At 44.9% G+C, this 15543-nt stretch overlaps 1 pseudogene; it reads left to right on the top strand.

Moving 5' to 3' along the window:
* Positions 1–98: 98 nt before the first annotated feature.
* On the top strand, positions 99–14548 carry LOC117240817 (annotated as a pseudogene).
* The last annotated feature ends 995 nt before the right edge of the window (positions 14549–15543 follow it).

The raw sequence follows: 15543 nt of genomic DNA, 5'->3' as shown, positions 1-15543 counted from the left end.
GAATTTATTCGACGACCTAATAATACCCCATTCACCTTGAACTTAGTTTCCTCGTAACGTGTAATTCGAGTTAAGTAGGTGATCGAGGATCATTGATTCGCAGATATCGAGATAATGACAGTCATGGCGGAGTCCGTAAAAGCCGAGGAGGGCGAACGTCCGAAGATCGAAACCTTCGACGACATACTACCGTACGTTGGCGAGGCCAGCCGCTACCAATGGTTCCTTTTCATCATGCTCCTTCACCTTCGTCTACGCGTTCCTCTACTTCACGCAGTTCTTCATCACGCTATTGCCAGCTGAACACTGGGGTACCGTTCCGGAACTCGAACGATGGAACCTCACAGACAAACAAAAGTAAGTGACACTTTATGTGCAATTTGTCTTATTTGAATTATTGAGTTATACGTAACGAACGATCCTACATAGTTTCTTTATGTTCGAATTTACCCTGTTACGCGATAGACATTTTCAGCTCCGGCAGATCGAAATGGTCAATAATCATGTTGATCGTATAACAAATCAATACATGTTTTCATTAAAGACGTTCCTTTCGATGTCTAGAATTAACCACCTTCTATGGGAGACAATTTATATGCATATGTACTGTTAGAATTTAATCTTGGAATTAGGATTAATATTCTGTGGAAGACACAATGTTTATGTTGAAATAATACAATGTGATATTTATTAAACAATTATTTCGAGAGTTATAAATGTGCGTTCTGGAATGTAGACAGTTGGCTAGTTATTCACAGACTGGCTTAGTGACCCATGGCCCTTGAAAAGGTTTAGAGCCCCACTCTCTATGCAGTAATGAGTGTGACCTGTGTGGGTGTCTGTGTGGCGTCACATGTGGCACAGAACCTTCTAGTAGCTTCTCGACGTGCCCGTCTAGAATGTTCCATTCATATCCTCACGCTTCTTCCGGCGTCCTTTTGAAAAAGCATGCACGTGCTAACTGCCGTGGTACATCTCACGAACGCACGCTGGTGGGGATGGCGCTGGCAACGAATGGAAGAATCTGTACGATCAAACACTCTATCCGCATGCGACTGATATCGTTGTATTCCAACATGTACATATCTGTTCAAGTCACGTGCACGTAGTTTAAACCAGGCTTCTCGAAAACCTGTTTGTTTTCCATGCAGGTCGCAATAAATATTCTCGACGACAGAATCTTCCACTTGCACGGAGATTTCCATTTTCTCAGCTGTGATAACGTATCGCATTGGGACAATTTGTTTCTTTAAAACCACAATATAATATCTGATAACATGCACGAAACAACTGTGTTTATTGAATCAGGAAAACCCAGGTATTGCGTTGTATATGTAAATGCATATGTAAATATCGTGTCGTACGGGAGTGGGGGAGATAACTGTTACGACCGTTCGCGGAGAGACGCGGTCGCGAGGAAAACGCGTCACCGAGAGGCGTAAATTCTCGCTACGATTCGGTGAATCGACGCCGCGAAGTAGTCGTTCCCCTGTTTCGGTTAGGATAACAGAGGTGTTTGAATGAATATGACACAGTAGTAAGTTATATTTCACCGTTTATTCCAACAACTTATAACGAAGGCAGTTACGCTGGTGCGTGTGTACGAGATGAGTGAGTGACTGATCTGCGGGTGTGGGTACCCGGTTAAAGGATGTTGACCGTTCGAAGGATGTAAAATCAGTACTGTCTTGGGAGACGATGATGTGTCGGAGGAACGCTAAGGATGAGTGTGTCTAGCGCACGGGACCATCGGATTTGTTCGTGACGATTTGAGTTAAGAGAGTGAGGGAGTAGGCTTCGTCGTTAATTGGTTAGACGAAGGGTCTTAACCGCCCTCGAGAGAAAGTGGTTAGTGGGAGGAAAGTTGCAGCGTACGTGAGAAAACTAACTTTCCCTTTTTCGCCGTGGTAGACAATAGTCTCTAGAAATTCCTCCGAACCAGATGTTTGTTTTGTTTGAAGGACCTTTTCTAGGAAATCTATGAAATTTATGGAAGGTCCTTGAAACTATGGAGGATACGCTGCGAGTATCCGAAGACATCTGGTTGCCATATTGCCTGCGGTGTGTGGCCTCGGCTAGGTAGAATGTTACGCGACGTAACAATACCTGTAACCAGTTCGCGACGAGATAAAAATAGTTGGAAATCGCGATTCCATAGTTATACTATTATCAACGTCTTTTTCACGTGTTCTATTTCAAGAACGTAAGGAATTACCGGCGAAAGGATAGTATGTCTGGATGGCACGATTCCAACGAATCGTGTTACCATTCTTGACGACGCATGCGAGATCTGGTTTTCTACGATCCGTCAACGAAGAAAATCGTTCGTTACGCTTGTTTTCCATTGAATCACCCTGGCCAAGGCGAAACTATCGCTTTGTAGATCGACGATTTCTTAGCGTTCCGAAGGCCCGCCGGAAACCAGTTTGGTCGACGGCCTCCGGCAGATTCTAGACGTTCACGTGTTCCGCGAACTTCTTTTTTTTTTTTTTTTGTACGTGGAGAAATCCTCATGGACACTCCGCTGCTGCAATAATTGCGTAACAGCAGAGTAGTGTCGGACTCCTACCGACTAAAACTCCACGATGACCATCTTATGCGCGTGACAGGGGTGCTCCAGGAACCTCTTATGAATTAACTTCAGTTGCATCCCCTTCTCGCGTTCTCTTGTTCGAGCCGGCTATTGAGTAGGCGTTAGGGGGAGGCCGTTGTCCCTAGCGCTGTCACTTCTTCTGGTCGTAGTCCGTTGGGGTGGTGGCGGGGCGGCTCTGGGTCGTCTGACTGCCATCCTTCTCCATCGTCTTATCCTGCAGCGGTGAGAGTCTTTTTTCTCTCCCTTTCCGCATGCTCCTTCGCGAGCATAACTCGCTCGCAGAAGAGGCGGACGGCCTCGTATTCCTGTGACCCTCTCAACATCGCTTCCACAATCGCTGAGGGGGTCAACATTTCTCCTATGGCGTGCCGCAGGGTGTAGCGGGGCAGCTCCCACGCCGGACAGAGCTCCAGGGTGTGCTGCGCTGTGTCCCTGCCCTCTCCGCAGTGGTGGCAGATGTCTGTCGTCTCTCGCCTTATTCTCTTCAGGAACTCGCCGAACACGCCGTGTCCGGTGAGTACTTGTGTCATCCTGAATGTGAGTGGGAGGCCGTGGCGGCTCCTCCATGCCTCCCAGTTTAGTAGGACCGCATCCGCGCCTCGGTGTTCGCTTCTCCCGCTGATCAGTTGGAATCGCCATAGGTTCCATGTGTCCTCCTCGGCGGTTCCTGTGTCGTTTGGAGCCGCCTGCTCGGTGGGGTCTTCTCCCGGGTGCCATTCTCTCCGGCGGGTGTATCTCTTTTTGAGCGCCAGCGCCCGCAGCTCCCACGGGGGGGACGCGGCTAGGGTGGACGCCGACGCGTGAGACACCGTCCGGTATCACCTAATGATTCTGATGGCGGTCACTCTGTGCAGCCTTCTCAGGAGCAGAATGCTGCGACGGCTTGCCATCAGGTCGTCCGCCCATACTGGAGCCCCATACATCACTCGTGACCGAACGACGCCCTCGTAAAGTCGGCGCACCGCGTCTCCGGCCCCGCCGATGTTCGATAGTAGGCCGCACAGGGCATTGGCAGCCGCTGACACCTTCGGGATCAGTGAGTCGAAGTGCGGCTCGAACGTCCACTGGCTGTCGATGGTGAGTCCCAGATACTTCATCTGTGATCCCACCCGGACGGTTTTACCTGCCATGTTTATGCATAGGCCGGGCGGTGGTGTCCCTCGCCTCTTCCTGTCAAAGAACCAGGTGGCCTCCGACTTTGCAGGGGAGACTCTCAGGCCCAGTTCGTTCACGGCACGGATCGCACAGGCCGTTGCGATTCCGCTAATGCGCAGCGTCTCGTGCCAGCCACGACTCTCGACCAGGATTAGGGTGTCGTCCGCATAGCATACTATGGCCGCGCCTGGGGGTAGCGGGCATCGTAGTACCTCGTCGTACGCAACGTTCCATAGTATGGGGCCCAGCACCGAGCCCTGCGGGACGCCACGCTCGACGGATCGCTTTTACTCTCCTTCCTTACTGGTGTAACACATCCACCTGTCATCGAGATAGGCTCGGATCAATCGGACGAGGTAGCTGGGAACCTCGAAGTGCTCCAGGGCCGTCACTATCCTGTCCCATGGCATGGTGTTGAACGCGTTGACGATGTCCAGGGAAACCGCCAGCGCCACGCCTTTCCATGGGAGACCATGTCCTCCGCAATCGCTCGTACGCGTCTGACCGCGTCAATCGTCGAGCGCCCCTTCCGGAAGCCGTACTGGCTTTCGTGCAAACCTGGCACTTGGCCCGCTATGTGTCGTTCCACGCGGGCGGCGACTACCCTCTCGAGTAGTTTGCCGACCTCGTCCAGTAGGCATATCGGCCGGTACGCTGACGGCGAGGTCGTCGGTCGGCCCTCTGGAGCAGGACCAGCCTCGCCGTCCGCCACGCACGGGGGTAGACTCCCTCCCTCAGGCATCTTGTGAAGAGGTGCCGGAGTCTGGGGGCCATGACTCCCATCACTTCCCCCCAGATCCGGCCAGGGATTCCGTCCGGGCCCGGTGCCACATTGCGGGCGGTCATTCTTCTGGTTGCCTCCCATATCTCCTCCTCCGTGACTCCCCAGTCATCCCTCCATTCCAGCGGTCGTGTCGTTTCCCGTGGCCGTTCCGCCGCTCTGTTTTCTTGTGGGGGAAAGAGCGTTCCGGTGATCCGCGTCAGCAGCGCAGGCTCCATTTCCGCCGTTGTCAGAGGGCCCACCGCGCGTAGTTTCTGTGTCACCGTCCTGTATGGCCTCCCCCATGGGTCCGACTCGACTGTTTCGACCAGTTCGAACCAAGTACGGTCCTTCGCTTTTTTAATTTCCCTTTGCAGCGAGCGCTGTAGCGCGCGGTACGTCCGGTAGCGCAAGGAGACTTCTTGTTCGTCGCGTCGTCGCCAGCGGCGGGCCCTTAGGTACTGTCTTCGGGCCCGGACACATCTCGTCCTCAGTTCCGCGATGTCGGGGTTCCACCAGTAAACTGCTCTGCTTCGCACCGTGCCCGGTGTGGCTCGTGGCATGGATGCGTCGCAGATTGCTGTCATGGCTTGGCGGAGGTTCTCGGCCTCCTCTTCCACGTCTGCTTCGGTCGTCGTTGTCGAGGCCTCCCAGCTCCAAGCTGTTGCTATAGCAGCCGCCTGGAGTAGATCTTCATTCCTCTCCTTTATTTTCCATCTAGGTGGTGGGCACGCGTGTCTCCCCCTCGGCGGGCCGCGCCCGTCTTTTGTCGTCGGTATTCCAGGTCCAGGTGCGTCCACCTCCATGAATATGTAGAGGTGGTCTGACAGCGTCTCGACCCCTTCGGCCACTCTCCAGCCTGAGATCCGCCTGAATGCCTCGGGGGAGACCCATGTTATGTCAACAATGGAGCTCCCTCTGCACGTCACGCAGGTACTGGTCGAGCCCTTGTTCACTAACAGAAGTCCAAGTCCCGCGGCCCAGTTTGATAGCGTGCGGCCGCGCGCGTTGGTCCTGGCGTTCCACCATTCCGTGGAGTGCGCGTTGAAGTCTCCCAGGACTCGCCAACTCCGTCTAGGAATTCTTCGAACGCTGCCCGTCCGCTGTTAGGTGACACGTACACCCCCACCACCATCATCCCTGCCCACTCGACCGCGGCGTACCTGTTGCCGCGTTCCAGCAGGGCTCCGTGGGCGAACGCCCCAGGCGTTGATGTCCAGGTGACGGCAACCATTCCGTCCGTGTCTCCGACCCACTCCGGGGCATCCAGTACTCTGTATGGTTCCGCCACCACCGCTAGGGCAACCGTGCTCTCCCGGATGATTTGGTGGAGCAGGTCTTGTGCTCGCCTTGACCTTCGCAGGTTAGTCTGGAGGATGCGCATTCTCAGTTCTTTAGTGTTCTTTCCTTGTTTGTGGCTTCCTCCATGCCTACCTCCTTGTTCGCGGGCTTAGGGTCGCTTTGCGACGGGGAGCCTTTCTCGCTGCCTCTTGCAGCCGTGGATCCGCAGGCGGCTCCTTTCGTTCCTTTCTTCGAGGGGGCACAGGCCGGTCCCCCCATCCTGTGCACCGACGGTGCTCCAAGCGCCTCGCAGAGCAGGCATTTCGGGCTCGCAGTAACGCATGCTCTCGCCTGGTGCCCTGGTTCGCCGCATCTGAAGCACAGGTGCCCCTTGTCCTCCTTGGCGGTGCAGGTCTTCCCCGTGTGTCCTATCCCAAGGCACCTGTAGCACTGTAACGGTCTCCGTTCGATGGCTTCGACCTTCGCCGTCGACCAGCCTATGGCGACCTTTCCAGCCTGGACCAGTTTCCTCACTGCACTGGCAGGGCCTCGTATTCATACGGTGCCAAGTCCGTTCCGGGCGGGGCGGATTTCTCCCAGCCGGCTTGCAGCCGCTCTCCCTCGCCAGGGTGTTCTGGATTTCCATCTTGGTGGCCGCTATGTCTATCAGGGACACCCTTGCCTCCGCGGCTCGGAAGGGGGTCGCCACGCGGACCTCGTTCGGGTCCAGAGCCCGCGTCAGCTGTGCTGCGAGCGCTGCGGCCTTCTCCCTTCCCTGGTCCGCAGGGACCTCTAAGATGACACCTCCGGTGATGGTCTTCCGCATCCTCATCGTGTTGATGCCGAGCTCGGTCAGGGAGACACTGTCCTTGGCCGCAGCCAGCACCTCCGCGTAGGATTGGCTCGATTTGTCCGTCAGGGTGATTGTTACCGCTGACGTTCTCGGTGCGCGCGGGAGGGTCCCCCGCCTCCCCCTCTTCGTGCGTTCTCCAATCCACTCTCCGGAGTTTTCCTCTGGCTCTCCGCCCCTGTCTCGGGGATCAGCTTCGCCGGCTGCTTCTTCCCTGCCTCCTTCTTCTTTCCTCTTCTTTTCCTTCCGACGGTCTGCCATTCGGTGACAGCCGTTCGGCCACCCTTGGGCGCTGAGACGCTTGGGACTCCAGGCTCCATCCCTCTCGTGTTCGCGGCAGGGGCGACCTCCTTTCCTTCTCCTTTTTCTATTCCCTGCAGTTGTTCCTCCAGTCGATGCAGCAAGGATCTCATCTCCTCTACTTGGTGCTCGACTGCAGCGAGACGCGCCCTGTAGCTGCTCTCATCCGCGGTGGGGCGCGAGGCCGGCTCTTTTCGGAGTGCCTCTACGGCCGCCTCCAGTGTTGCTATGCGTCCTTGCGCTATAGCGAGTGCGTCGGTGACAGGGTCCGTTCTCCTCACTTACTCTGTCACGCCCGCGGTGATGGTTCTCGCCGCCTCCTTCAGGGTTTTCCCCTGCGTGCCCTTGTGGCCGCGGGGTGCCTCGGCAGCCTTGGCCACCTCGGCGGCCCGGCGAATCAGTTCGGCTCCTATGTCCGCCGTTGTGGCTGTTCTCATTACGTGTTCCGCGAACTGATCGGCTAGGAAATTTTTTATCGTTTCGCACAATTCTCGAATCTCCCCGCGTACCGTTTATTTGTCTGGAAATAGACTCGCCGATACGTGCAGCGATCGGTAATTAAATCCCAACACAATTCGAATGCCTCGGAGTGCAATAGATACGGGACGATCGTCCTTCCAGCTCTTGCCTTTGTTCCTATTTTTACGGTCATTGTCTCTTTTCCTCTTTTGTATTTTGTGCTTTTGTTTTCCTGTTACTTTATTCTTTCACTTTTCCCATTTTTGATTTTTTTTTTTTTTTTTGAAACAGCAGATTTATAAATAATAAGTAGGCCGCGGATTTTTATGCGAATTTTACTTTTACAGAAAATTTTAAAATGCAAAAATGTAAACACTATTAAAGATAATGTGTTATTACTGTTACTGATATCGTCGTTATTCTTTATTAGAGAAATTATTATAGATTTTTATATTGTTATGTATATTACTTTTGTCACTTTTTTTATTTAAACAGGATTCGAATTAAGTTTCAAGGAATTGGACTAATTTAAGATTAGGATTAAAAACTATGCACTTTTGAGTAGAATTTTCATCTTATTTTTCCCATTTCTCTCCCTCTCTCTACCATTTGCTGTCATTTTTCCTTGGTTATTTAAAAAAAGATAAGAAAATCAAACGAAAATTAGTATTCTTAAAAATACTTCTTGCAAATTTCATCACCGTTAATGTAACGTATTCTTGTTTTATGTAGGATTGCACTATCGATCCCTCCAGCGTCGAGTGAGGAATTGCTGGCGGAAGGTGCGACTTCGTTTTCGCGATGTAACATGTACAATGTGAACTATACCGACATATTGGAGAGTGGTATCAGAGAGGCAGACCCATCCTGGCCCCAATAAAACCATGCCAATATGGATGGACCTTTAATCACACGATGATACCATACAAATCTATAGCTGTCGAGGTAAAATCACAAGAGAAAATTATATTCTTTATATAAAGTAACTTCAAACTTTCGACACCGATTAACAAATTTTTATTTAAATTAAAACTGTTGGAACCGTCGTTCTATAAATATTTACGGTCTTTCGTAAAGCTGCTGACGATAGCATATAATGCAGTCATTATAAAAGAAGTCCTTGTTGGTTGCACGAACTTAGACGTAGGTGTAATTACTTGTTGTGTTGTTTGCATCTTAACAGAGCTCGTTTATAGCGGAATATAAAATTAACCTTGTCATCCTTAATTATTTGTACGTCTCGGCGTATTAAATCACGAACATGAATCCGTTTATATAATATCGCATAAATCGGAAAGTGAAAGTTACAACTGTACAATAGACAGATATTTCGAATTGAACGTATAAATACGCATTTGGTAACTTCTTACGACTCAAGAAATTTTTATCGAATATTTATCGTTATTATTATTATTTCTAATTTCTATTTCTGCTATTTTATTACTAAAAAAGTCCTACTTAAATCGGGAGATACTATCTTCTACTTAACAAATTTATATTCCTTCCACTATGACAAATTCTCTAATCATATCCAAGAATTATGCAAACAACCTCTACTATTTTATTACTAAAAATATTACCAAAAGACTACAATTAACTAACCTACGACTCAGGTTCTCAATTCTGATGATATTAAGAAACTACGGAATTTATTACTCGTCCTTTCGTCGTCTTCCTTATTCTCTTCACCTTCTATCGATTTTCCAACCACGCCGTGTTTTTTCATAACTAGCCGCAATCATAAAGCATCCCCCTTTTCTGTTTCAGCTGGAATGGGTATGCGACCACGCATTCCTCGGCTCAGCAGCACAATCGGCCTTCTTCGTCGGCAGCATTCTTGGAGGCTTAATATTCGGTTACATAGCCGACCATTGTGGCAGAATTCTGGCGTTGGTTGCGTGTAACGCGGTTGGTTTCATCGCGTCTGTCGGCACTGCGTTTTGCAACAGCTTCTGGAGCTTCTCTCTGGCGAGATTAGTCGTCGGTACCTCGTTCGATAACTGCTTCAACGTGCTTTTCATTATCGGTGAGTCATCGAGAAAATTATAAGAGAGAAAAAGCTGTTGAGAATAGGAAAACTATAATTTATGACCTAATAATGAGGCACCGGTATCGGTCCCGTTTTACGTAACGATTAACTATTTATGACGTGTTTGAATAAATGTTTATTGCCCTATGTCGGTTTGTTTTTCCTTAAGTCAAATTTTTATTCGAATTTTACGATATCAATTTTAAGATATTTAATGGTAAATGATTTTACTGAAACTTTATATTTTGGAATTATAACTCGTAATTTGAAATTTGTTGTGTAATTGTATATCTAGTTTGGTATTAAAATTACATGTGTCTAGGGATACTTTAAGATATTTTATTTTAAACGACAGGATACTTAATTCTGTATACTTTTCTGGTATGAAATTGTATCTTTCGAGTGACCTATTTCCCTATGGAGAATAATCTTCGGTTATACCACGATTACTGAGGCACTCTCCGTTCGATATTGAGATGAAAGCAGTGTTCCTTTTAAAATTCTTTTTAATTCAAAACGATCTTACATTGTCGATGTTAATGATTTATAAAATCTACAAATAAGTCCGAATATTTGAAATTAGATTGGTAAAAAACGAAGAAAGGACAAACCTAAAGGAAATAAGGAAACAATATTATTATATCAAATGAAGAAACGAAATTGACGAAACATTTGGGAAGATTTCTATAACGATGTAATACAATAACGATATCACGAATTATTCTTTCAGTGATCGAATATGTCGGTCCGAAATATCGAACTCTGGTAGCGAACATGTCGTTTGGACTTTATTTCGCGGCAGCCTCGAGTCTTCTGCCTTGAATCGCATATTGGATCTCAAATTGGAGGATCCTCAGCATGGTCACCGCGTGTCCTATGGTGGTTGCGTTTGTAGGACCATGGATTGTTCCTGAAAGTGCACGGTAGTTTAATTCCAATTTCTTTTTCATTATAAAAATATAATACAAAGAAATTTCGTAAGTAAATTAGTATACGATAGTATAGTAGACATTTAATCTTACCTCGTCCTTTGGATTATTTTTGTATCTTCGTATCATCGGAAAATTCTTTAAAAATAATCCTCAAAGAAATATAAGAAATTTCTTTTACGTTAAAGTTTCTCTTAAAACATCAAAAGTCCTTTGAGACCGGACCATAAAAATTCCAAAATTATAGCTGAATTAAATTGGGTAATATTTTATCCAGCAATACATACTATCTTGGGATCGGTTATTACATCGATTCCTCTGTCTCGTAAATAAAACATCTCAAGGTCAACATCTTTCTCTCGATAAGCCATCACATTTTTAGCTGTGCAAAATAAATGATTGATGCGTAACTAGACAGCTCTATTCAAATTTGCACAAAAAGTTTGTCGATACAAAAGGTTGGTGAAAGTGATGATTTTGAAAATTTCTTACAGGCTTTTATAACGTTTGCGTATTTCATATACTTCCGTAGTTGGTACATAACCAGTGGCAGGGTGGACAAAGCGATCGAGATGCTGAAAAACTTCGCTAAAGTGAACGGTAAAGAGGTGAAGCAAGAAATATTCGACGAATTTGAGAAAAGTTGCAAGGCGATGAATGAGAAGGATCAATCGCATAATCAATACACTGTCCTACATCTCTTCAAGCTGCCACGACTTGGTCGTATCACTATCATGCTCATCATTTATTGGTAAGTTAACCTTTCCAACATCAATCGAACAAACTACACAGCTAGAACTTTTTACTTGTAAATTCTCAGCAATGATTACAATATTATTTTAGAAAAAACTAAGACACCAGAGAAATTTATAATCATGTACGAAAAGATATACAGGGTGGTTGGTAACTGATGGTACAAGCGGAAAGGGGATGATTCTACGCGAAAAAAGAAGTCGAAGATATAGAATAAAAATTTTTCGTTTGAGGTTTTGTTTTCGAGAAAATCGACTTTGAATTTTCGCTCGGAAAAATTAAAAAAAAATTCTATTCTATATGTCGGGCCTAGCCACGTGTGATGTTGCCTCGGAGGTGTCGATACAATAGGACATACGTTGTATTAATAATCAAACTTCAGGCAGAAACTGCCTAGCAACGGCGGTTGGAACCTTCTCGATGCTTCCAAACGGGTATAGAAAACAAATGCAATCGTACAGCGAGAAAAATTCCACGAGGCTGGCATTCGTGTGATTGCTTTGGAGAGTGATACATCGAGCATTTTCAACAATCGTATTTTGCGCCTAAGATTAGTTTACGTTTAGTGAAGAGTTATCCCGTTGACTGTGGATTCGTTTGAACCCAAAGACATTGTTAATAGTGTTCATTAAACTTATTATTCATACAATTTATTATTCACTAATTTTATCATTCGTTAAACTTATTATTCATTAGACTTATTATTTGTTAAGCTTTGTGATAGTCCTGTATATACGTGTAAATATAATCTCGGCTTTGTGAAACAATGGCTAATTCACGTGAAGAGTTGTTACAAAATTCTAACCATAACCCGACATATATTTTCGACTTCTTTTTTCGCGTACGACACCCGCTTTCCGCTTGTATCACCAGTTACCAACCACCCTGTAGATAGGAAAGGTATTCAATTTTATACTTCCTTTACGTTTCTTATATTTTCTTTGATTTTTAATACTATGATAATTCTGAATCTTCCTGCATTTCCTAAAATAAAATTAACTAAGAATATGTTCTTAACTCTCAGCCTCACGATATTCCAATTATATTATACCGTTAATTCAACCAAGTTACCAATCAATCAGCCTCGACGCTACTTCCCTGTCTTTATAAAACCAGTATTAAAATAGACACAAATTATCATAAACTAGATACAAACTACTCAAATGAACATTAAGAGAATATATGGGGCATTTTATGCGGGTCATTAAGAATCTGCTTAAGTATATAATTAGCATCGATAAACGTCAAACGCGAGGGAACGAGTATGCGAAGGATTAATAAACGATCTTGAAGTCCAGCGTGATTTATGTATGACTCGGCTGATTTTTTTCTAGGTTGCTGATGGTGTGGGTGTTCGACGGCCACGTTTGGAACATGAAACTTCTGGACCCCGACGTTTTCACGTCGTTCTCTTTAGCGTCCCTCACGGAACTTCCGGCCGCTGTTCTACTCGCCCTTTTCCTCGACAGATGGGGCAGACGATGGATGGGTTTCGCATCGGTGTTCCTCTGTGGCATTTTCTCCTTCGTTGCCATCGCTACCCCCTCTGGTAACATTTTTTCTTTTTTTTTTTTTTATTTCTTGATAAATGACTTGTCAATCGATATTATTCAATAAAATAGCAGGAACGTGTGAATAGCAGTGAGAAAGCGGGGGTGAATTTTATAGAAAAAATCCGGTTTTATCGATCGACGGTCGTTTTAAAAAGCGCTTTTCTGAAGCTTCTCCAGTGAAAGCTTTGGGAGATTGAGAAATGAAAGCTCGTGCTTGATGCAAGAATAATGTTTTTGTTAGATAGTAAGGAGATAAGCGGTAGCGTTAGGGGATATCCGTGTTTTCAAGGACATTAAGGAGTGGAAAATAGACATTTTTTAATCCGTATTTAGAATAGAACGTTGTAGTTATAAAACAATTTACTATTTTTATTTCCTCATCTTGCAACAAAACTTTCCTTCGAATTCTCTTTTATCGATTATAGACAACAGACTTGAACGACATAATAATATAGACCCGTATTATTTAAAATCGTATTATAGAGAATTTACAATTATACAATTCGGTCATTTTACTTAGTATTAATAATAATCGAATCTTATAAAATTTTTTTATACAAATATTCTTCTTCTCTTCTTTTCTTTTTCTTTTTCGCCCTTAAATCCTATTCCATTAACGATTGACATTTATTTCTCAACGTCACATACTCGACAGGGATGACATTTAATTTTTAATTGAACCATGCGCGCATCGGGTGTATGTATCGTGCGTGGAATGCGGCGATCGTGGCATTTACATATTTCTCAACTTATTCAAGGTTCGACAATGGTTGCCATGGCGATTATAGCGCGTCTTGGGGTGAATATCGCCGCGAATATTGGTTTCCAATATGCAGCGGAAATGCCGCCGACTGTGGTGAGAGCTCAGGGCGTGTCTTTGATCCATATCATCGGTTATATCGCCCACATTTTGGGACCTTACATTATTTATCTGATAAGTGAATCGAAATTTCTGTTAACGACATCGTATTTCTACGATCCGAAAATTACTCAACCTCTTTTTTAATTTACGACTAATATTATCTGTTATTGAAATACGTTTTTTTAGGTTGGTTTAATTCGTAGAAAAATTATGTTCCTTGTCGGCCATGGATTCTTCTTGTGATCTTACGAATCACGGAAACAAGATAGATTTTCGATATATTTTCCTCCGTTTCGTTTTTTTGCGAAGGAAATGTAACTTTTCTATTGTCTGTAACTATTTACAGGTTTGCGATACTACACTATAGCTTCGTTTCTAAATGAAACGAATGTTTACATAATCTCGTTATACAGGTAACACCAATGATCCTTTGTATATTGACAACTTCTTCAAATTCTGTCTTTAACCAATATTCTTTATTAATATTTAAAAGAAGTGTTCATTTATTTCCCGAAAATCGAAGGGAAATTAAGGAATTAGCGGAAAGCGGAATTAATCGCTATTACTTCTAAAAGAGGTATAAAGGGAAGCGTATAAAAGGGAGAATATTTTTCATTTAATTTAGGCTGACATTGATCCATCTTTACCGCTGGTTGCCCTCGGTTTGCTGTCTTTTGGACACGCCTTCCTGACCCTTGGCTTGCCAGAAACGTTGAACCAGGAATTACCAGAAACCCTACAGGAGGGTAACGACTTCGGCAAGGAACAAAGTTTCTGGTGGGTTCCGTGTATATCCTCGTAAGTATAGATTCTATAATATTCTTCCTCCGCCTTATGTCAATATAAATTTACTAATAATCGTTTATTTCAATTTGACAGGAGCAAAATGCTGAAAAAATCTTATAGAAAGAAGAAAGGCCTTTCAAATCCAGCGTTTACTGGCAGTGTTCAAAAAATGGATTGTACTAGGTTATAGCGGTTAGATTTGGCGACGGCGTGAAACTTGCCAGTGGCGCAAAACTTGCCAGTGGCGCGAAACTTGCCAGTGGCGCGAAACTTGCCAGTGGCGCGAAATTTGCCAGTAGGGTGAAACTTACCAGTGGCATGAAACTTGTCAATGGCATGAAACTTGTCAGTGACATGAAACTTGTCAGTGGCGTGAATCTTGTCAGTGGCGTGAAACTTGCCAAATTCGTTGTAAATATAGTTATTAAACGTGTGCGTGTGATGTTAGATGTTAAGATATTACGAACGTATTGAGATTGGAGAGCTATTGAGAGAAACTAGGAGGAAGTATCGATTATTGCAGTGAAAGAGACAAGAATCGTCAAATTACACAAGGTATACGTTTAAGCAATTAATTGACGCTTCATCGACGAAGTAGCTTTGTTGCACACAAGATAATTTTCTTTAAAGTGTATCTTTTTTTAATTGGATTGACTGTATAAAAATGTGAAGAAATTTAAAGAATTAAGAACGCGGCATTTAAAGTACGTTGCGTTCACATATTGCGATGTAATTATTTCGCGTACTATAACGTCGGTAAAGTGTTGGAAATGAGAAACGATTCAAGTATCTTATGTAAATGTACAATTAAATTCAGTATTGGATATATGTATTAAAGGAAGCGATATATAAGGAAATAATATACCATAGTATTTACGCATCTTTCGCTTTAAAAATCGAAAAGAAAGATCTATATCTTTTTCTTCTTGCTCTTTTTTTTCTTTTCTCGTTGAAGGAATACTCTAGTTGAATTGATTTAACTATGAAATACCGTGAATAACAAAGGATTGCCACGAGACTCGAAACACAAAAAGAGAGCTGTCTTCGCGCATTGTCAAGCTTTCAACTTGTCTCCTTTATTACGAATCGCCTTTGTATCAATATAGGTGATTCATAAATCGCCGACACTTGAAATGAGAGTTTCGATCGACTTTTAAACCGAAGTGTATTTTGCGTTCGCTCGATCAACGTGGCTTTTTTTCATCATCCATTTATGCATCAACACGTTGAATG

Source organism: Bombus vosnesenskii, unplaced genomic scaffold (assembly GCF_011952255.1).
Source record: "Bombus vosnesenskii isolate JDL3184/JDL3185 unplaced genomic scaffold, Bvos_JDL3184-5_v1.1 scf7180000014960, whole genome shotgun sequence".
Classification (NCBI taxonomy): Eukaryota; Metazoa; Arthropoda; class Insecta; order Hymenoptera; family Apidae; genus Bombus; species Bombus vosnesenskii.
This window is presented reverse-complemented; position numbering and strand designations above follow the sequence as displayed.